Source organism: Felis catus, chromosome C1 (genome assembly GCF_018350175.1).
Source record: "Felis catus isolate Fca126 chromosome C1, F.catus_Fca126_mat1.0, whole genome shotgun sequence".
NCBI classification, from domain to species: domain Eukaryota; kingdom Metazoa; phylum Chordata; class Mammalia; order Carnivora; family Felidae; genus Felis; species Felis catus.
This window is the reverse complement of record NC_058375.1, coordinates 68,393,820-68,415,096: the sequence shown is the minus strand read 5'-3', so window position 1 is coordinate 68,415,096 and position 21,277 is coordinate 68,393,820. Positions and strand designations below refer to the sequence as shown.

General features: G+C 37.0%; 1 protein-coding gene and 1 long non-coding RNA gene across 2 annotated transcripts in view; one reads left to right on the top strand and one right to left on the bottom strand.

Annotated features, from left to right (window-relative positions):
• Positions 1-21,277, bottom strand: part of ADGRL2 (adhesion G protein-coupled receptor L2) — a 623,946-nt gene that overhangs the window by 372,179 nt on the left and 230,490 nt on the right. The window contains exon 4 of the mRNA XM_045036067.1: positions 5,661-5,768. The gene's annotated coding sequence lies outside the window, so the exon portion shown is untranslated. The remainder of the gene's footprint in view (positions 1-5,660; positions 5,769-21,277) is intronic.
• Positions 1-21,277, top strand: part of LOC111561759 — a 167,129-nt gene that overhangs the window by 82,374 nt on the left and 63,478 nt on the right. The window contains exons 5-7 of the long non-coding RNA XR_006584427.1: positions 586-703; positions 4,397-4,448; positions 15,772-16,004. This is a non-coding gene — a long non-coding RNA (uncharacterized LOC111561759). The remainder of the gene's footprint in view (positions 1-585; positions 704-4,396; positions 4,449-15,771; positions 16,005-21,277) is intronic.

Here is a 21,277-nt window from a genome sequence, read left to right as displayed (position 1 = left end):
ATTCATCAGTTGATGGAAATTTAGGCTCTTTCCATAATTTGGTTATTGTTGAGAGTGCTGCTATGAACATTGGGGTACAAGTGGCCCTATGCATCAGCACTCCTGTATCCCTTGGGTAAATTCCTAGCAGTGCTATTGCTGGGTCATAGGGTAGGTCTATTTTTAATTTTCTGAGAATCCTGAGAAACTTAACAGGAACCCATGGGGGAGGGGAAGGAAAAAAAAAAGAGGTTAGAGTGAGAGAGAGCCAAAGCATAAGAGACTGTTAAAAACTGAGAACAAACTGAGGGTTGATGGGGGGTGGGAGGGAGGAGAGGGTGGGTGATGGGTATTGAAGAGGGCATCTTTTGGGATGAGCACTGGGTGTTGTATGGAAACCAATTTGTCAATAAATTTCATAAAAAAGAAAAGAAAAGAAAAGAAAATCCCCAGTATACTATTAGAAATTGCATTCGTGATCTCGGAATAAACCAGAAGGTAAAAATGATAATAAAAGGTTCTGCTTTATGGGAAACTCGATGGTTAATGTGGCATAAAACCTGGTTATAAGAATCTGACCCGATAATATTCATTCTTTTCCTCCAGCCACATTTCTCAGCCTCAGCCGCTCCAGCTGCCTCCGACTTCAAAAGAAACTCTGAATGAAGAGGGAGGGCACACAATAGAAGAAGTGGTCTGATTATCCCCCTCTGTTTGGAAATGAGTAAAGATCATAGATATGTTTTCTTCTTTCTGTGCTTTAGACTATGTAATGTCAATTACCTCAAGCAAAACCCCCTGCCCAAGATGATGCACAGATTTGGATTATACCAAAATTGCATAAAATTGGAAACAAGATATTAATAATAATCCATAATAGTGTGACAAAGTGGAATACATGTTTACTTTTATTGGCTTTAGCTGGGACAATAAAAAAAGTAAATTGGTTTAGAGATTTAAATTTTATATTTATTACACCCTGACCTTTTTTGCTCTTCTCTCACCACTTTTATATTACGAATGAGGTGATTAAAAAGAGACTGCTTCTCTTTTGTTCCATTATGGCACATCTTTTGCCCCTTTAAATGTCTTTGTATGTTTGTGAGTGTGTGTGTGTGTGTGTGTGTGTGTGTGTGTATGTGTGTGTACTGATTATTTTAACCAATGTTTGAAAATGAAGTTGGAGTGCTAGAGGTCAAGTGAGTGAGTTAGCCTGAGCTGGCAATTAAAAGACCATGTATGAAGTATTAACCAGAAGCCACTCTTGGACTTTCCATTCTCAACTCAAAATGAAACGGCAAGCATAATAATCCCATATCACCTGTGAAAATGATGTCAGGAAATGTTTTCTCAGAGTCAGCTACTGGTCAAGACTTACAAGTTAAACACAATAATGCAGGATCAAGATTCTGGAAAGGCCAAAAGTTCGAACAGGAGACCTTTAGCCTCTCTGCCTGCAATGCATAATAATACTTCCTGTTTGTTTGATAGGTGCGTACCATTCCCTGAAAACAAAAGCATTTATAACTTTTATGTTAGGAACTAAGTGTGTGCTCTGGTCCTATTCTTCCTGTTTAGGATTCCTTTCCACAGAAGTGAATTAATATAATTTGAACTACTAAATGAAAATAACAAACAACAACAATATCCCCATCGACTAAAAGCTGTCTTATTAAGCTTCCAGAATATTTGGGATCATCCAAACTATAAGAGAGTTATATATAATTATGAATGAGTTTCATCAAGGTTGGCTTGCTGTTTAAATGTCTTCAATAAAGACTCTGTTTCCTTACAAGAGTCTAGATAGACCATACGGTTCTGTATTAGCCAATCAAACCTTATAGCAATAACAATAGTTGGGGATTTGACCTAAAAAGTGCTTCAATTTGAGCTATTTCTGCTCACAAATAGAGAAGATTGCAGGTAAGTAATGTGAAGTAATGTTCGTTATTAAAAGAGTTTAGAAATATATAAAATATAAAGGAGGCTTTTTAAGGAATTGAATGATTTAGTAAGCCCCAAGCTTTAGTGGTTTGTCATTTTTTTTAGCCAGTTTTTAGGTTTGACTGACCAATGCCCCAAGAAAGCAGAGCAAAAACTTGAATGCAAACCTTTCAACCAGGTGACTCTATAGTTTATAAGTGGCAGTGAATGACATTTCCTCAGGAAAATCTTGGAAATTACCAGTGTTGCACATTTTATTAATCCATGTTTAACCTGAAGCCTAGAAACTAGCACCCCTTTCTTCCTGTCTTCAAAATTTCTATTACCAACTGTACTATGTTGAAGTTTATATGACAGGCTGTTTCAACACTTTTGTTTAGTTAAATGGAAGTGCATCACTTTTAAAGAAAAGCCCTATTGCCAAAAAATATAAACAGCCCTAACTTTGATTAATATAAATATTTAAAAACCAGAACATTCTGCTACATCTTGCAAAAACAATTCTGATGTTGCTGATGGGAAAGAAAAAGTGCTTTCATGCATTAGACGAATCCAACAAAATACAGCTGCAGAACAAAATTTTAAGTAAATATGAATTGTTTGCCTTTTCACAGGGCTATGGTATTTACCTAAATGGAGTTATTTTAGAACCTTTTATGTTTTATTGGTAAAAATGAAAGGTTTTTGTTTTTGTTTTTACAATTTTAGTTCTGAAGTATTTGATTTAAATTTGAAAGAGCTCTAATTAAAAAACACCACTAAAATTATTCCTCCCGCCCAGTTCAGGGTTTTGCTAATAAACCACCGGACAAGAGATGTGTGAAATGAATAGATGAAGAAAAACGTTGACAGCAAAAGCAGGGTCTGGGGGGTGAAGTTAGTTTATTAGGCCCCGTTTGTCACGAATGGGCCTGCTGCACATATAAAAGCAAATCCCTCTACCTTAGAAGATTAATTCTGAAGGAGGCACTCTTGGGTCAAAGTATACATAAGCGTGTGCCTAATCTCAGAGAAATCAGGCTATTTTCTCACAGCAATTAAGCAGAGGTCTGGGGTTTCACCCACAGTGTATTTAAACACAGGATACAATTAAACCCCAAAGTATTAATATCTTTGCTCTGCAAAATTGCCCAGGAAATAGATTTTGCTCTCTTTCAAATGAAAAGCAAGGCAAATGAAGAGAATAACTTGATTCTTAGCTAAGTTGCTGGAAATAAGAGTGTCGTATTTTCTTCTAATTGCCAATGTCTTATGTACATAAAGACAGTTCTTACTCTACAATAGGGCAAGCATTATAAGCTTTCTAGTTTCCTTCAGTCTGAATAACGAACCTTAGAAGTTTGCATGAAAATATATTGTTTTAAACTGTGATTAAATTTCTTATTTAGCATATGTTAAAAATCAACTTCTTATAAAAATCTAAGAGCTCATTGTTTACCACCAACAAAATGTCACAACTAGAGAGCTTTGCAACCTATGTAAAGAGTAAAAAAAGTAAATGTAATTCTAAAGCAATCAAGTGTTCAAAGGGATTGCTTTCTGCAGAGATTTTTCTTGAAGTTTTTTTTAGTCATATACTCATCTCAGGGCAAGAGCTGATCTTCTAGAGAAAAGTATTGCCAGTTTAAAACACTGCTTCGAAAATGCTAACTATAAAAACAACAAAATAACTTTTATTTCTTGTGCATCAGTTCCCTGAAGGCAAAGATTTTAATAGTACAAAAGCTATATTAAATAAACCACTACCTTTGTTCAGCTGTTAAAAAAAAAAACAACTCTGGTATTAAACAAATTTTACCCATATTATAATTATTGTTACTTCTCTTTTGTCTGCTTATGAGATTAATATTCCATTTCATTGCCAAACCCCATTCTCTTTGTCTTTTCAAAGGAAGGGTAGGGGAGGGAGGTTGCTCTTAGAATAGGAAAGGATAGAAATAGTTTTGCATTCGTGTAAGAGTTTCTAGCAAGACAGTTATTGGTATAGGACACAGTGAGAAATCTTATAATCCATGGCATATAGGCATGTTCTTAGAAATTAATAAAACTGAAAGAATGAAGCAAAATAGAATGAGTCAGGTGTGGAATGGGGTGTGTGTGTGTGTGTGTGTGTGTGTGTGTACTAACATATTTTCCCACTTAATACTTCTTTGTTACTTTTAATAGGAGATGAGTACTTAAGGTAAAGTGCAGAAGGCAATGTTTCCTTGAAACCACATGATAAATAGCTTAGGCACTTTTTTGATGTGTGCTGGGCTCTGTGAGAAGGCATGCAATTTGAATTTTACGAAGGATTGTTTTAACAGGACCAATGACTTTAATAGTACTTCTTGCTGACATCACTGGCAAATTGGTCTACTCTGTAACCTTTAAAAGTGCAGCATATCCCAAAATGAGTTACTTATTAAACAAATGTTCTCTCTCTTTTTTTTTTTTTTTGAGTGCAACTGACCTTTAAATGATTATTTCTCAGCACTTGCAACAAAGAGAATCTCGCCTATCACCTTTACACTTTTGATGCTACGGTGAGTAGATCCATAACCTTTTCACAACACTTACCGTGCCACACAACATGGGATTACAAACGCTAATGAGCACCTTTTCTTTCAAGGAGAAGTCCTATTACTTTATTAAATTGTTGCAGTACACAGAAGCCATGGAAAAGTATAACAATAAATCGTTATTTTGATCAATCTGCAACCATTTTGGAAAAGATAACTCCAAAGCACCAAAGAGTAATTGGCTGCTGATAACAGGTTCTACTGACGCTTTCTCTGTTCAGCTTAGGAGGGGTGTGGGTTTGGGGAAGGGAGGGGATGGGCGATTTAAGTAGTTGTATTTGATTAAAACATTGTCTTTAGGTTCAGGCACTTCTACAATTTTTGCAGGCAATTTGAACTAAACTTACAGACAACTAGCATAGTACCTCCTTTCACTAACTAGAAGGAAAAGCTTTGCAACTTCGGAAGTATTATGGATGGTACAGATGATATAGATATAGATATAGATATAGATATAGATATAGATATAGATATAGATATAGATAGATATCCTGCAGTGTTAGGGATTTTAAGGCCATGCTATCCTCAGAAACAGGCACTTTTGTAAAGATGTAATGGGTGTAATCAAGTTGTGGTTTTCTTTACTTAAATAGAGATCACATATTCAGAAGAGTTGATGTTTTCTGGGATCGCTTTACTAATGCAAGGAGTTCCATGTCACTTTAAGTCCCAATGGTCTTTCCTTGAGCAAATCACCTATTTATCCTTTTGTAAAACTGCTGAATCTGATAACAGTTTCATTAATCTAAACATATTCCCCTCTTAAAAAGAAAAGCAATATTCCAATATTGAAAAAAAAATCTGAGAAAAAGTTTTTTTTTATCTGAAGGATTCGAATCCTCGAACAAGCTAGTATATCCATACTTTATTTACCTATATTTTACCTGAATAGTAAGGCACAGGTAGTAACTTATGTTCACAAATAAGCTCTTTTTTTTTCTTGCAAAACTGACCTTATTTATAAAAATACTGTTTTAAAAAGATGTTGGAGTCTTACGATTTTTAAATATCAGCCCTCCATGGAATAAAAAGGCATTTTCACAAGTGTATTCTCTCTCCCTCCTCTTTCCCCACATTTCCTACAAAGTGAGCATATTGGGATGAATTACAGAGAAGTATGAGAAAATTTTTCCTAAATAATGAAAAAGAACTGTTCTTGAAATAACATTCACTTACGGTTTTCTTTTCGGCTCTGACTTGGTAGTATTTCGTAAAGCATGAGGGGCACAGCCACAAGCCTTCATCAGAGAAATCAAAGTTAATGTCCTTTGGAAACATTGGGCTCTGAAAAAAAAATAATAGCAGAAATAGGACTTATTTGGTCCCCCCAGTTTAATTTACGAGAAGGCAAATCAGTTATGTTATTGGCATGTAATCACAAAGAAAAATACACAGACCGAAGACTAAACCGACTCATTGTCAGGGCTTCCAGGATCTTATTCATTAATTATGGTGGCTGCCAACAGACAACAGAGGAAAATCAACAATGCTGGATAAAATAATCATCAAGGGCTTCTATGTCTGTAAACTATTTAAATTCTTGAAATTGAATATTTATGATGAGTGATGCTTCTTTAATGTATACCATATTTCCATCAGTTCTCAGCTCTGACTGCATTCAGAAAGCCCAGACGCACCGTCTTTTTTTTCACACCCACCTTTTCACTTGGCTTTGTCCCGGCCCCCTCTGCTAACACCCTTCCGTTAGAAACCTGGACGCCGGGAGTCACTTGCTGTTTCTCAAGTGCCTGCTCATTTTGTGATACCCCTCTCATCCTTAACAATGGTGCAGTTCAATATCCTATCCGCCTGTTCACAGGCGGCTCCCGTGTGAAATGATCGTGAAGTTTCTTTTGCACCCATCGATACGAGGCAAACCAGAGTGGGCTTCCCTCCTTGGGGTTAGTGAACCCAAGTTGTCTGTGAGCACAGACAGCACTATGGCCCCAGATGTGACTGGTTAACTGTACAAGCAGGGAGGATAAATCCACATAACAATACTTCATTCACCAAGGAAATCTGCAATGGATTACAGCTTCTCTATGGTTAAGTCTGGTCTTAATTTACTGCTTTTATTCAGTTTTCAACCACAAACGAGCCCCTTATGAGGCATTCACTATGCAGAATTGACAACTCTTTTTATCTACTTGAAAAATATTTTTGGATAATAATTTATGGTTACAAAATATGTTAAGCAGTTTCAATAGTTATATTATATTCTTTCAATGCTTAATGATGCAGTATCCCCTGTAAAAATGGAATGCCAGGAAATCTGGTAATTTTACATACAGTATTTATCACAACAGAGCAATTTGGCCATATAGAAACACAAATTTAAAAAAACCCTGCATATTTCATAGGAAGTCTTTTAAAGACATTTTTAAGCTCTTAAATTGTATCTCAGGAGAAAATCAGGGTTCAGAACAGTGTCTAAAGGCCCTATATATATGGGTAAAAAATTATTTTGGCAAGCTCTGTATTTTATTTATGGATTATTATGTTTAAAATAGCATATTTTGAACACCCTTCAGAAGGAAAAAAAAAGCTGCAGCTCTCTCTGAGGACACAAGAGAGAGTTCATTTGCTATTTATATTTTATACATGAAACCAAAATGTGTGGGTAGGTTTGTACTTTTTCACCATCAAACGTATTCTCTTAATTTATATTCTGAATTAATGCCACCTTTTAAAAAAATCCATCTGAAGGTGCTCATTATTATTGGGCATAGAATGTTTTACAAGGACTGATTGCCAGTCTCTGAAACTACTCTGGAAACCCCAAACAGGCCCAAAATCATCATATCCCTTTAATAAGTGGCAAGTGCCAGTAACAGAGTTTGTCAGTTAGGAGCACATCTCCTAATACTGCCAACCAGTGACTTTAGAACCGCAAACGGGACCGGCACAGATAGGAAGGTATTTTATAAATGGAGACAATGGAGACGATGTGAAGGAGGTTCTCTGGGATGATAGCGTTCCTTTTCCATCGCTTTGGATTAATTTAAACCACAGGTACACAAAGCTTTGCAACTTCCCTCTTGGCGGTATTTGAGCACTTTCAGACTCATTGATACTAAGGGATTCTTCCCATGGCAGAATGAACTCCCTGTAAGTACACAAAGGAAAACATTCAACTGAGGTACTTGCTGTGTTTTCCTCATTAGTGGCTACACTGTCTTGAGCTTGGGGAAAAGCATCCTTGGCATTAACAGGAAAGGACATTGCTTTTACAAGGAAGAAAACTTTATGGTTTTCTTTTTTTTTTAACGTTTTTATTTATTTTTGGGACAGAGAGAGACAGAGCATGAACGGGGGAGGGGCAGAGAGAGAGGGAGACACAGAATCGGAAACAGGCTCCAGGCTCCGAGCCATCAGCCCAGAGCCCGACGCGGGGCTCGAACTCCCGGACCGCGATATCGTGACCTGGCTGAAGTCGGACGCTTAACCGACTGCGCCACCCAGGCGCCCCCTTTATGGTTTTCTAAAACATCTCTCCTCAAGTGCCATATGTAAATCATATTAAAAAAAAAAAACAGAATTGTATGTGCTTCAGGGGGTAAAACTACATAAACGTTCAATAGAAAATAATGAACTGTATCACTTTGGTTAGTTAAGCAATTATTGCTTCTTTATAGACCCAAATGCAGTTTGGTTTTCATCATAAAAATGGGGGGGGGGGTTGGTTTTGTTTATTGTTGGTGGTGGTTTGTGATTTTGCTCGAATGTTATCATTCTTGTTATTTTAGAACGTGGCATATTCAGCCTTTAATATGGTAGCTGGGTTTCACTGCTTTCATAGATGTTCTGGATGAAGGTGTAAAATAAAAGGTTAGAAAGGTGATAAATTAGACAATAGAAGCATCGGATTCAAATGGCACTTACTATAATTCCAAAATCATATATTAGAATAGTTTCATTAACAATATTATAGCTACTTCCTGCTGTTTATCTCAAACATATTAACATATAGATAAGAACACATTCTGTAACAGAATATAGAGCTTTGGATTTATGACAAACAACAGCAACGACCTAGCCTCATTAATCTGGGCAAAAATAGTTTCTGATCACCAACCATGGGTCAACAAGCACCAGATTCCGAGGAAGACTTTGGGGCATTCCCACCGATCTACTTAGTAGGCAGACCCATAATGTTCCTGCACCCTTTACATTATACCCTGTGTACCCGGATGCTAGTGGCCTTTCTCCTTCCTCTTCCTGCCAAGCATTATATGTGAAGTTAGAGTGGGAGGGTCATTTAACAATGAATTTCCCCATTGTATAACCATTACGAAGCTATCCAGGCTAAATAACTTGTTGTTTTTTAAGTCACTGTGCAATTTCAAGGTTTTAATGGTCCTTAAAATATAATACCGTGTGTCATTTATTTCCTGAAGTAAAAGCTAGTGCCAGCCTTTGGAATTCATGTAAAACAAGTGGTTCAATATAGTTTGAGGAGAGAATGAAAACTTGATAAGCAATTAATCTACCCTGAATGCCTTCCTCATGGTTTGTGCCTTTTCTTACTGATTTTTTAAAAAAACCCAGATGTATTCAAAAGAAAATCAAATAAAATATACATCTAGATCTTTCTATAGTGCATTTGTTAGAATGAAACCCACACACAGGGAGGCAGGAAAGATTGAACATTTAAATAATTCAAAAATAAAGGTGTTTCTGGTTGAGTGGTAGAAACTTGAATTTTTTTCCCCCTGTGCCTGGAGCTATGGGAGAAGGGAAAGATTTGAAATGGGAAACTGCATACATAAGCATAGAGAAGGGACTAATTTCCTAACAGGATAATCCTGCAAGTGACACCTGGTTGGGGAAAAGAACTTCTCCGAGTCTGGCTGCTAATTTGCAGAGGCCCAGGCTTAAGAGTTAAGGCAGGCCAGAGACTTCGAGACTCAAGACTCAACTAGAAAACAGAGCTGAGTCTGGTTGATGTGTCTGCCAGCCAGTGTATTCCCAAGGAGCATGCATGGTGAGACTACAGAGACTTGTCAGTGAAGTCATACTGCCTGAGATGCTGTATAGGCTGAGGAGACCCTTGTCAGAGGACCGTGTGTAGCAAACAGATTGAAGACCCAGGAATCCAAGAGGAGGAGGGAATGCATCTCAGTGGTTAGCGGGGCCAAGAGAATGGCACAAATTCATGCAGGGTGTCAATAGTTGAGGGCTGCAGGTGAAAAGATTATGACTTCTCCAACTCAGTAGAGAGTATGGTTTGCTCCCTTGGCAGCGTGGTACAGGGCAAAAATAGCAAATCCAAAGATATAGAGATCAATGAAAGGCTGAAGAGTTGCCTGAGCAAAATTAACAGGGACAGTAATAAAGTCAGAGAGCTTGATGCCACAAGTGTCTAGGAGCTTTGCAAGGTAGCATACTTCAGAAGATATTCCTTGTAGGGAAATGATAACCATGCTTGAAAGGACAAGGACGGGATCCAACAAGATGGTGTGTATGTGCAGGACTGACACTGAGACCATGCCTCTCTATCTCTTAGTGAGGAAGTACCTGGAGGCTAAAGAACTCTATAATACCATACTTATTGCGTAAGTATGACGTTCACCTATGTATCCATATTACATACATCCCTATACCTAAATTAACTGCCTGGTAAAACATACAGGCTTCACGCAAATTTTTGAGTTAATCATGAACAAGAGTACTGGTTGCCAAAGTCCCGAGGTATAGAACACTTATTCGGGCACCAGGTAGAAACACCTGCAACGTGGGTGTGCCGGACTAAGCATTCCATTATATTTTTGGCCCCTAGCAAAGACCGGCCTGGATGGTATCTGCACACATTCTGTAACCCGGATGAGTACTACATGCCTATCATCTGAATGGGGTTAGTCTCTGATTGGAGTATTGCCAAGTAACCCAATTTTAGAATAGCACAAATTTTAATTATATGTTTCATTTAGCTGACACCTGTCCTTGGAGGCTGTCATTAAAATCTAACAAGCTATGATGTGGGAACTATTATTATCTATGATTTATAGAGAGGCAAAAATAAATAAGGAGAGAAATAAGGAAAGGCTGGGAGGTTTCGAGAAGCGGTAGAATTTAAAAGGCTAGAGATTCCACTGGTGAAAAAGAGCATCGTATCAACTCCCTTGAAAATTTATAGAAAATGAAAACCCAGATCACTGAATTTCTCATGTTTGAGGCATGATTTCACTAAATATCCACCTCATCCATCATTTCACGTTGTGGATATAGTACACCGCTCTTTCCCTGGGTAAATTGGGGAAAAAAGTACATTTTAAGTAAAATGGTCGGAACTGAGAAGGCATCAGTTTTAAAAATAAGTTCTACCAATTGTAGCATCTCATACCATTTGTCTTGTACACCTAGTCTGCTCAGGAGGAAAACGTGGTGAGGGAAGGGTTGGGGTACAGATGAAACAAGAGACATAATATGCTGATAATCATAGAATTTGGACAGTGAGTACATGGGGGTTTGTTATACTATTCTGCTCACTTTCGTGTAAATTTTGGAATTTTCCATAATAAAAATTTAAAAGAAATTCAACTTAGAGAGGCATTTAGATACTTGCACACATTCATTTGGGAAAATTAATTCACTTTATACCCTGAAATTTGAGCGTAAACAGAAGAACAGAACATCTTATATTAATTATATTACTATACTTATGTTAATGATCCCACGGTAACTCTACTATTCTCTTAAGAATGGAGAACCAAAGCTCTGTATACATTTTTCTACTCTCTGCATTCACAACCAATCTTTTTATAACAGCCCTGGGTTTCTAGACTGAATGCCAAATATGCTTCCCGTTTAGATCAAATTTAGCTTTAACTAAAATAATTAGCCCTTGGTCCTAATTCTAATGGAAATGTAAGACTCTTAATATTCAGTAATGGTAGCACTATTAGATACTGCTGCTAACAGTGATTTATATGAAATAATTAGCACACTGTTTCTGTTGTAGATACATGCAGAATTTGTCCTAAACCAAAGGCAAAACAATAATAAAAACTACTGCCTTTTAACCTTTCCATGAATTTAAATAAAAAACGAGCGCTGGAATTGCACATTAATAAGGCCTGTTAAGGTTGGAAGAATATTTTACATTCATCTGTAGTTCATCAGACAGGTTCATGACCTCAGAGGAATTGCTGTAGCTCCTGCAGGTCTTAAACCGGCATGGGAGAAGACACGAAATATTATTTTATGATTAGAAAATTCTACTAGAATTGACAGAAACAAGGAAACACACTCCAATATTGAGTATATGCTCTGAAATGAGCACATAGAAAAATAAAGATATTGAATGGATTGACTTTTATTCCTCCAGCCACCTTAAAAAGAAGCAACTAAAAAGACCTTTGAACATAATGCCATAGTTTTATTCTTAATGCAGGAATTGTTAAGGGCCAGCCCCTACTGTGTGTCTGGAGGTACACGCGAAGGGGGATCACCGTCTTGTTTCCCAGTTTTCTAAGTTATACGATAATCACACACAAAAAATCATGTTTCTCATTAAAACTTTTTTTTTGAATTCTCACCAAGTACATGTTTGGAAGTATCCTAGCGTTCGTTTATCCTGCCTTCCCTCGAGTTTCCTGTTGAAGGAACCGCGTTGTGTGAAAGCCATTGTCATTCGGCTACCACTGCTAGCAGAGGCCCCACTAGAAGCAGTGGGGTTCGTGCAGTTGCATCCTCATCACTCAGCCTGAGAAAATTCCATCCACCGAGCTGATTCATGCTACTTCTTTGGATCTGCTACTGGCAGCACAATAAGGGATGAATGAAATAAGCACTCGGCAGCTGAATGCCCTTAAAGACCACTTGGGAACTTTATTTGGTGCCAGATAAAGTGACCTGCCAGTGTCAGCTGCGGGAAGCATATTGTACTGGGCTCTGCAGTCTGTCCCAGTTGCCTATTCATTTCTGAGGAAATTTTCAGGTATTGAATTTTAATCCATGATGCCCAATTATAATTTGGGACCCTTTTACATTAGAGACTGGGCTTCACCCCATTTGGCAATTAAGTCAGAGCTGCCTAATACATGATTTTAATTTCCGGAAAGCAGGTGCTTCCTTTGGTCAGTTACCAATCTCAGATTTTCCTTCATTCTTTAGCTCAAACTATTTTGATTTTCATACCCCCTGACCCCCCTTCTAGAAGTATTCACTGCATGTTAGATGATTTTCCTACTTAAGCCTGTAGGGATTCCCATAGGCTTCTTTTAAAAGTGTTTATGACTTTTTCAAAAATTCATTTTGTAGGTATCCATTTGATCTCCATTTTATAATAACTTGTTATATTGTCTTTTAAAGTAATCTGAATAAAGGTTTGTTTACATTGTCTAACGCTTGCAGTTATGAAGCAAGACTCCCCAGAAATAAGTATTGTCTGCATTAGCTTTGTCTTCTATTTTTACCAATTTAGTTAAAGGCTTCCCTAACAATTCAAAAATGATTTTTATTTGAGTTATTTTTACAACTATGTGTCTTCTCCAAACAATGATTTATTGTTCAAAATAAATTCTTAAGAGAGCACCTTAAAATAGGAACAACTCAAATATCCAGTGCCAGATTTGGAGGCAAATGCTATATAAGTCAAATCCTATCTAAGAAGAAGTTCCCGACCCTCCACACACATACATGAAGATGGGGCAGTCTTATCTTCCAAAACTACTTTGTGCAAGATAGAGGTAGTACCAATAGAGCCGTAGAGAGGAGATTGGGAAGCCAGATACCAGTTTGTGCTGATAATGTCAGCATTTTTATCCCTTCCGTTGCTATGAATGAGCTGCCTACGTCACTACTTGCTTTGCCACATATGAATTATAAACTACTGTTGAACTATTGTTGCTGTGACGGCCATCATAGGGTTAAATTTAAACCTTTGGTGGCCATAGATGGACCTGTCATTGGTAAGGGAAGTGAGTAAAACAAAACGAAGAAAAACAACAGAGTAGGAAAAGAAAGAAAAGAGACAAAATAAGGAGAGAGAAAGTTGGAAGAAAGGAAGGAAAAAGGGGACTTAAGATGGGGACACAGTTGAGTGCTACCATTGGTTGGCTTAATCTGCTCATCTTTTGGCTGTCCTCTGCAGGCTGAGAGCACAAATGCCTCCTACCTACAGGGACTCCCTTGAATACTGTTGCATAATTAGCTGAGGATTAGCAAAATTGATAGTCTTTAATGGGACCATGAGCAAATGTTTCTTTTAAAAAGAGCCAAGCACCCAAATTCTGGATCTGAAAGATGCAAAATTAGAGAGATTTGCAAAAACACTCGGTTACCTAACAAAAGTATTCGTTTAATATTTCTCTTAAGGAATTAGCTCTCCCAGAATGTAATAAATGTGATTGGATTAAGACATGTGAAATGGTATGTGGTAGTGTTTCTCAAACTATGTTCTAAGAAACGTTAATGCCATGCTGGATACTAAGTGATGCTTCCTTAAAAAAAAGCATGCCCTCATCAAATACATTTCAAGACACTAAACCATATTTGCTCTCTGAGTGGGTCACAATGCTTATTGCTGTATTATAGGCACTGAGAATTCCTGCAGTGCAGGGGCAGGGGGCGACCCATTTATGTTGAATCCAGCATTTTACAAAAACAAATTGGCTATGAAACTTTTTTTCTCCTTAAAACACTTAATGGTTTGCACTTTCTGGAACACCATTATAAAGCAGTGCATTCCAGGAATCGTATTGCTTCGTTGTCGTTGCTTTTGTTTTGAAGAGTAAAACTAGCTGAATTATAGGGTTAGTATTGACTTTGGGACTAAAATATTAAAGTTGAATACATGTGTTTAATGTGCAATTCATTAAGGTGGATATGAACCTTATACCTTATGTCATTGTTCTTACCATGCCTGTTTACTTTTCTGTATTCAGCCTCTAACCATATTAGGGCAGGACCCATGTTTTGTTTTCCATTGTATCTCTAAGAACTTGCGTAGTGCTTGGTACAGTGTACGTATTCAATACATATTTGTTTGAATAAATAAATGAACACTGTAGTAGACATCTTTTTAAGTTATAGATATAACCATAGTAGAATGTGGGTTTTAAAACAATAATTTGGGCCTCAAAGTAAAAATAATAGAAGTAAAAGAATAACTAAATTTCCCTGGTCTTTAATAGCTTTGTCAGAGGCCAATAAATTCCTCACCAATTACTCTATTGTCTGATGCTTCATTGCTCCTGTTAGCCGGTCTGTTTGAAGTCAATGTTCATTCTGTTCTATAATTTTCCAATTTGTTTTTAAGTCTTTATATCTTCAATTATATATTCCAATAACCATTTCTTACCTGCCCTTTACTTTTTGTTGAATGAATTCTTAAAAGCAAACTAATACTGAACATCACATATCACAATGTGCTCTCAGAAACTTACTGAAGAGACAAGAAAAGGCAGTGAAGGCCTGGGGGTGAGGAGTGTGTGGTATAGAAGGGGTAAAAGATATAAGATGTTTAATTCATTCAACAAATATTTACTGAGTGCCTATTCTATGCTGGGCACAGTGTATAGTCTAGACAATTCAAAGTCAGACAAAAATATGAAATATTCATCAGACAGATATCACCAGAATTAAGAATTTTCAAAATTTCATCACCCCCCCAAGTCAGTTTATACTCTAGAATGACTTGATATTTTTAGAGCAATGATTTCATGTGCAAATTGTTTGTCTTATCTATTTTGTTCTGTTTTTACAGCGGTTCACCTTTTCTATCTTGACAATGCCAACTTGCCTGAAATTGTACAATATTTTATGGGCCAGGACAAACCACTTAATATGATTCTGTCGCATAAAATTTAAAGTCCTCTTAGTTACCTTCAATCAAAGTAGTAACCGTTCAAAAGTCTACTTCAAGAATGGTGTTGACCAATGGTTGGTAAACTATGTCCTGTGGGCCAAATATGTCCTATCAAGCATGTTTATAAGTAAAGTCTTATTGGAACACAGCTACACTTACTTACATATTGTCTATGACTGCTGTTCTTTCGTTCAGTATTAAGTATAGACATGAAAAGCTGGAATGTCTAAATTTTATGTCTAAGTTTTTACATTCTATGCTGGGATTATAGGGCTTGTCTCTGGAAGTATTATACATGAGTATATATTGTAGGCAGGCTCCAAGCTGATCTATTTCCTGATATCCATTTTCTTGTGTTCCCATCCTACACAGAATAGGGCTGACTTGTATAATCAATGGGACATTGTGGAAATTATGGAGTGTGACTTCTGAGTCTGGGTCATAAAAGGCATTGTGATTTCTGTCTTGTTCTGAAAGAACCAGCTATTATGTCTAGAGGACACTCGAGTAGCTCCCAGGAAAGTCCATGTGACAAGGAACCAAGCTATCTGCCAACAGCTGATGAGGAACAGAGGCAATCCATGAACATCCAGTGAGTGAGCCACCTTAGAAGCATACCCTCAAGTTGCAGTAAAACCTTTTGATGATGGCAGCTCCTGCTGACATCTCCATCACAACCTCCTAAGAGACCTGGAGCTGGAACCACTCAGGTGAGTCAGTCTTGAATTCCTGACCCTCAGAACTATGAGATAATAAACGTTTACTGTTTTAAAGCCACTAATTTTTGGGTAATTCATTATACAGCAATAGATAACTAACATGATGTAAGAGAACGTGGGCTCTGATGTCACACAACTTGTGTTTGACACCTGGATCTACCACTTGCTAAGATGCATGACTTTGGGCAGATTATTAACTCTAGTACTTAGTCTTCTTGTCTAGAAAAATGGGAATATTATTGCCCACATTTCACAGAATTGTTGTGAAGAATTCAAGGAAGTAATGAGTGAAAAGATTGTTACATAAATGTTAGTGACTGTTGCATAAATGTTAGCAGTTATTTTCTTTTCATTATTGTCAGAATGGACTCCAACTATCCACCTAAAGATTCTTCAAACCTCTTTTGTTTTTTGGCAACTAAGTGAATACATAGTAGAAGTTTGAAGGACTTTTATCCCATGTACTAGAATTCATACAACTTAGAATACCTCAGTTGAATGTGGGGGGTCAGTAGAGCAAGTAATTAAGAGAAAAGGCTATTGTCAATATATTGGAAAACAAGACATATATTAGTACTGCATAATATTTCATATAAAAATAATAGAAGGTGAAGAACACGCTGCTACCCAAGAAAACAGGTAAAACTATATAGCCTAACCCCAGCCACACATTTTCAAAAACAAAATGACAAATGTAATTTTTGGCCTGATTTGCTAAAGCCTAAACTACACATATTGGTTTTTGGTAAAAAATAAAAGATAAATAGCCAAATACTATGATGCTTTGCAGGTTGCTTGAGTTATCTAACCCTTCTTTAATCCAAGGGATTATTGAACAAAACCGATGTTCATTCAAAAACACTTATGAAATCTGTTGTGGATTACCAATATCATCAGTTAAACCTGTTTCAAATTTATTGCTTTCATTCAGGTTAAATAATAAAAGGGTCCATTTGTCCCACCACATGTATATACACGAATTCAGCTTTCATCATTCCCTACAAGTTTAATCCAGTGATTTATGTTTTTTAACGCATGTTCAAGGAATCTGTTGAAGAAACTCATCCAGACAGACAGAAGAGTTAGATGGGATTAATGGGGTGTATGCAGGATTTAAAGCTGGTTGATTCAGTTCAGGGTAAGTTAAAAAGAGAAAAAGAATATAACACTGTAACCCTCCTTGAGGTTCTAATCATTTTAATGACTTTAGCAAAAAAACAAAAACAAAACAAAACAAACAAACAAACAAAAAAAACCAAACAGGCTAAGGTCAAGAAAGTTCAGAGACAAGGATCCCGTTTCTAGAAATACATTACATGAAGAAAAGTCATTGCTTCAGCTGTTCCTTTTTTTCTGACAGTGAGAAACACTGCTACATTTTTCTTAGAAAAAGTCTGCCTTCTATATAAGTCATCATATTAATGATTAAATCTGAGGTTTCAGAATTCTTGATTTCCTTGGTGAAACTATTGTATTTCACGTAACACCACAACCAACAGCAAAAACTAAGAAAAAATTGGGCGTGCTGACTTTATTTTTAAATGTTTATAGCCAGGCAATGTATTACTTTTGAGATCCTCAGATAGCAACTGCTCAAATACAAAAAAATACTATGACTTCATCTCATTATTGATGACTTGCACATTTAAAAACATTCAGTTTATGTCTTGCAAGAGCAAAAATATTGGAATATGAGGAGGAAAAATCTTCTGTTTTCCCCAGTAAAGCGAAGTCCATTCCACGCTTTCAGGTATTTTTTTTCAGTGATATTCTAATCTTTATACACATTAAGAACTTCCTTTGATAATATTGTTTCATTAGTGTAAAATGTATCTTAACAAATATTCCCTTTTCCATCAACTTCTTGCCAAACACAGAGGACAAATGGAGACTTGATAAGCATATTTTAGTGCTTCATTGACCCCGATATGTATTTCCAACCCTCATTTTGTTACAACTTTCATAGTTTAATGGAACACCTTGGGCCATGAAGTGTTTTGTGTTCATTAACTTTTAAAGAGGAAGAGATATGCTATCTGATTATTAGCATTTGGGACAGAATATCAAGTGCTCCTCATATTTTTCTGATTCTACCCACATCACAGACTAGATATAGGGACATGGCAAATGGGAAATAGAATTCGGTGTGTCCAACCGAACTTTGCGCGATGGTGGAAATGTACTATACCTGTGGGGTCTTCGATGTAGCTGCCGCACGTGGCTGTTGCATGCTTGAAATGCCATTAATACAACAGAGGTGCTGGATTTTTAATTTTACTTGTACTAATTTGTTTAAATTTAAACAGCCACATGTTACTGGTGGCTGCCACCCTGGACAGCGCAGGATTCGATGGCTTTTGGTAAGATTTTCAAGAAGAACAGCTGACTCCACAACAATTGATGATCTTAGTTTGTAGCTTTGGCCACTCTTATTCCTACATTGATAACGTCTAAAAAGATGAACCTTTGGTTGTTTTTAAATACCATAGACTTAAATTTGCTAGAGAATGTCTGCTCTTTGTAGTATTTTGCATATACAGACACCATGAGATTTAACTGCTTTCTATGAAAAGTTGCACTGCTCAGATAAAATTTATATTTAATTGTTTTCAATGTATTATTTATTAATACAAGTGGGGTTCTTTCTTGTTCAATATTATCGTTAGTTTAAGATTTCCTCAAATAGGGGCCCCTGGGTGGCTCAGTCAGTTAAGCGTTCGACTTCAGCTCGGGTCATGATCTCACAGGTCATGGGTTCAAGCCCCACATTGGGCTCTGTTATGACAGCTCAGAGCTTGGAGCCTGCTTTGGATTTTGTGTCTCCCTCTCTCTCTGCCCCTCCCCCGCTTGTGCTCTGTCTTTCAAAAATAAAAACAAACATTTAAAAAAAAGAAATTAAAAAAATAAAATTTCTTCAAACAATTTACAAGAATTATCTTCAGAATACATACAATGCTATCAGATCTTAATTTCCTACTTATATGAAGAGGTAAAATGTTTATCTCAGGCAAAATATGCCTGGAGATACCTAATATCATAATTATTTAAAATGTCATTTGCATGATGTCTTGAGTTCAAGTAAATTTGTTGAGTGAAAGGAAAGAATAAATATGAAAGTTTCAACAGACTCCTGCATTTTTATAATGGGTTGGGGTTTGACTTATGTTAATATACCTTTGATCCTTATTACTTTATTTTTTTATTAACGTTTATTTATTTTTGAGAGTGAGAGAGACAGAGTGTGAGCGGGGGACAGGCAGATAGAGAGAGAAAGACATAGAATCTGAAGAGGCTCCAGGCTCTGAGCTGTCAGCACAGAGCCCAACGCAGGGCTCGAACTCACAAGCCGTGAGATCATGACCTGAGCTGAAGTCAGACACTTAACCGACTGAGCCACCCAGGTGCCCCTTATCCTTATTACTCTAGTTGTGAAATTTTTAAATCATCATTTATCTTTTGTTTTTAGTTTCTACAGTGATGTATTGCAAGATTATGGGCAGGGCATTCAGCTTCAAGTTTTTTGTGTATTTGATTTCACTTAAATGGGTAATGACATTATGATCTGCTGGCAAGTTATTTAAAAACTCTGATTGACCAAAACTAGCTAGGAATAACCTAATAGCAACCAATACATATTTGTGGGAGTAGGAATATTTTTTAAAGTTCATTGAAATACCCTGGAATTTCCTTTCTTGTATAACTCTGTATGCAAAATCCTTTCTTCGTTTGTTTATTTCTTTGGATTTATATATGCAACCAAATTCACAGAGTATGCTGTATCTCAGTACTCTAAATTCCTTATTTTTCTTTCTCAATTTTTGTTATCTACAGAAAAGCTCTGTCCGTGTACCCCACAAAGGGCTGCAGTATCTTAACTATTCCAGCCCCCAATCTATTCTGCACTGTCAATCACATCACCTCCCAAGGTGCTTCACTGCACACAAATCAAGTTTGAGTCAAGTTTACTTCTAATCAATAGATCCTTATAGATTGTTTTAGTATACCTAAATCACTTCCCAGAAAATATCTTGCCATCTCATTTCTAATGGGAAAACATTAGATGAGATTTCAATCTGGGCCACTAAAGAAGAAAGGCTAATGCACTCTTCTGGTCCATCAGGGCCCTAAACTCCATGTAGTTCTTACATGAAATGGGAAAATGTTTTCTCTCAAGTCAAAGACACACACAACGGGAACATTGTAACTTGGGGGGCAGTGGAGAATGAAGAAAAGGGCTGAAGGAAGTGCCTGCTGCTAGATTGTTTCCACACTGTGGAAAGTTTATGCATTGCCTTGAAATCTGCAATGTGGTCAGGCACGTGAGTTCTAAAGTGAAAAAAAAAATCTGGAAATCTTTTTTTTTTTCATTTTAGTAAATCAACAGCAAATGTAGCTACTGATGCTACTTTGAATGTGATAAAAACACAGTCCATTTATTATCCATATTCCAAAGATATTTATTGCTCTAATAAGACAGTTAAATAGTATGCTAAGCAGCTGTTCTTAACAATCTGTCCTGTTCTAGAGCTAGGGGGAGTACTGAGAAAATTTGTATTTAGATGTTGTGCTTTCCAGTTAACAAAATGCTCTCATACAGATCATCTTATTTAATCTTTGTAGCAGCACTGTGAGAGTTAGTATGTCCTTGAACTGCAGTCAGGAAACTGAGGCTCTCATAGACAGCCTGTGTTCAAATAGCTGGCATTCTAGAGATCTATCTTTAAACATGCACAGAAGATCCCAGAAACTGCCTTCTTCTCATTATAATGTACCACAAAAATGGTTACTTATATTTACGATTTTACTTTTCTGATATCTTATTTTTTTTGTGGTTAACGTTTATTTATTTTTGAGAGTGAGAGAGACAGAGTGAGTGAGAGAGGGGCAGAGAGAGAGAGAGAGAAGGAGATACAGAATCTGAAGCAGGCTCCAGGCTCTGAGCTGTCAGCACAGAATCCAGTGCAGGGCTCAAACCCATGAACCATGAGATCATGACCTGAGCCGAAGTCAGATGCTCAACCCACTGAGCCACCCAGCCGCCCCTACTTTTCTGATATTTTAAATGAATATTTACTTCTGGAAAGAAAAAAAAAAGAGAATTTTGGTCTAGGGGACTCCTGGGCAGACCTACACTCTTTCCTACACTATGCTGGAGTTACTATGCTTCAATCTGCATAATGTTAAGTTCTGTGTGAATTAGGGTGGAGGCTACTAAAGGAAGTTCACTGCAGAGGTTTTGCTAGAGCTGGGATGTAGACCAGAGT